Source organism: Teleopsis dalmanni, chromosome 1 (assembly GCF_002237135.1).
Source record: "Teleopsis dalmanni isolate 2A chromosome 1, ASM223713v2, whole genome shotgun sequence".
NCBI lineage: Eukaryota > Metazoa > Arthropoda > Insecta > Diptera > Diopsidae > Teleopsis > Teleopsis dalmanni.
This window is the reverse complement of record NC_051846.1, coordinates 235,422,173-235,425,031: the sequence shown is the minus strand read 5'-3', so window position 1 is coordinate 235,425,031 and position 2,859 is coordinate 235,422,173.

Here is a 2,859-nt window from a genome sequence, read left to right as displayed (position 1 = left end):
ATGTTGTGGTTAGGTGCACGATAGGGTGTGGAAAAAACGGTTTGGCCGTTATTAAATAAGTATGCAAATATAGCCTTGGCACTAAGTCTCATGTTACGATGCGGTAGCATAAGACTATGCAGAAGGCAACGATCCCGCAACGCGAGCGTGGAATGTGCTGACACTACAAAACGTGACCAGCAAACACGCTACTTTTGAAGCTAACGCAAAAGTACAGAAACTTTTGACTAGCAGTCGCTCGTTTAACTTAGTTGAGACATGTCGGGATCACCGTGCTTTTAAAATCGACTCGGAGAAAAACTAATAAAGTGCCAGTGCAGTAAAACATCAGAATAACTACGGTGAAATAAAAATGCAAGCATCGAAATAAACAAACTCACTAAAATAATTGTTAATAATAAAAGCTAATAGAAATTGCAAATGACATAAGTGTCTGAGCCAACTACGGTGAAATAAAAATGCAAGCATCGAAATAAACAAACTCACTAAAATAATTGTTAATAATAAAAGCTAATAGAAATTGCAAATGACATAAGTGTCTGAGCCAACTACGGTGAAATAAAAATGCAAGCATCGAGATAAACAAACTCACTAAAATAATTGTTAATAATAAAAGCTAATAGAAATTGCAAGTGACATAAGTTTCTGAGCCCATTACACAGTTGATAGGCTAAGTGCAGTAGTCTGAATTTAGTTGCGTGAATTCAGTAAACAAAAGATTAAGAATAATTTAAAGAAAAATCTAAACTGAAAGGCAACAACTACAACAATTGAATTTCTCAAGAGTATACACACACATACTAGAGCACCAACGACGGAGGTAACAACACATGCAACGCAGGTGCAGCAACCACATAATTTTCAGCAACAACAACATCAGCAGCAACAGTGATGACAACAGAAGTCTCAATATCAGCAACAACCACAACCACAGCAAAAACAACCGCACTCAAATAGTGGCATACTGCAAAAGCGACGGACGAGCCAGCAGAAACAGCGACAGCAATTAGAGATACCTAAGCAATAGTGTCTACACAAGAAATTCAATAAAGTGTTTATATACTACACACCATGTCTTTGCTTTACAACCCATTAGGACCACGACAAATTGGCGCAGCCGGTAGGATGCAGGTAAGCATCATTAAAAATTTATAATTTATTGATCATTTATAATTTATTTATTGAATTATGATTTGTATAAATTAGAATTTTCGTGTTCTTCTTGCATTCCTTTTATAAAGAAAACGTTTTTGATTAGAATACATTTTTTTTGTTTTTTTTTTGGAAACTATTTTTTTTGTGTAAGAGTTAATAATAAGGAATTAATAATAAATAATAAAATAATAATCATCAAAAAAAAAAAATGTGCTAAATAAACGTATATATTTCTATTTAGAAAATTTTGTTTGCGGGTGTTCGTGTCAATTGACATGAATTATTCTCGTTGTGTTCGTTTGTTTGGTTGTTTGATCTATTTTTATGTCACAATTCTTTAATGCTTCGTCGTAATAATAATCGTTGCGTTTTTTTTGTTTGTTTTGTTTTGTCTTGTGTGGGCTAAATGTGTAACAGTAGCCACATGGAAGTTATGGCTGTTTATTTCTTCGCTGAGTTTTTTTTTTATGAATATTTAGTTTATTGCTGTGAACGTCAACAGTGAACAGTGTCGGTATGTAAATGTAGACATACAGAGTTTTTATACTCGTCAGAACATTGTATCAGTTGACGTTATATACAGTTGGTCTTGTTTTTTTTGTTCTTCTTTCTTTATTACAAATGTGAGTGACTGAGTTTTTGCAACTCTGAATTTTCGATATACGTGTGTTTTATACATTTTTTTTATTTGGTTATTATATAAATCCAATAATATATAAAATATGTATTTGGTATTAATATAATTTTTCTATTTATTTTAAAAATAAAAATAAAATAAAATTTTTTTTTTTTTCCCTCCCTAAAATTTTTCTCCACACAATTTAGCAGTGAATCTGAGTTTTCGTATTGATTTCGAAAAAAAAAAATCTTTACAAAATTGCGTTCACCCATTGATATTTAACTGTTCTTGTTTATATATATAAATATCGATACAATAATATGTGTATAAAAATATAAAAGATATTTTTATTAGCCATATGAACATTGATATTTATATGTATATATTATTACAAACTGTTGTGTTACTCTTCCTTGTAAAGTTAATATTGTAAATGTATGGGGAAACAATGTGGTAAACATTTTCTCCGATCCAAAAATTGTTGTACTTATATTTTTTCTATATTAATAAAAATAATAATATGAAAAGAAATTTTATAGGTTAATGTTTGATATTAAAAATAATAAAAATTTATACGCATATATATAGATAACTACTTCTACATAATTGTTGGGTGGTAAAAATATTTTAATAACAAACTAAGACATTCGCAACAAAATAAGTTTGCTAATAATATAAAAAATTAAAAATATTTAAAAATATTTAAAAAATATTTAATTAAAAATTGCTAAAGAAAAAATTAAAAATAGTTTGCTAATATAAAAAAAAAAATTACTAAAAATAATAAAAAAAAAATTAATTAAAAAAATATTCATTGAAAGAAATAAATGTATATATATCAATAAATATATATATATCAATAAATATTTCAATAAATATAAATATTCAATAAATATTTTTATAAAAAAAAAAAATAAATATATTTTTTAAAAAGTTAGCTTGCTAAAGTTTGCTAAAATTAAAACGGTTGTATTTCGACCTCGTATATTCGAATCCTAAGTGGTATACATTAAAGGTCGGTATAACAAATCATGTATTTTATTTATTGTCTATATATTTTATTTCATCTTTTTATTATATTGAAC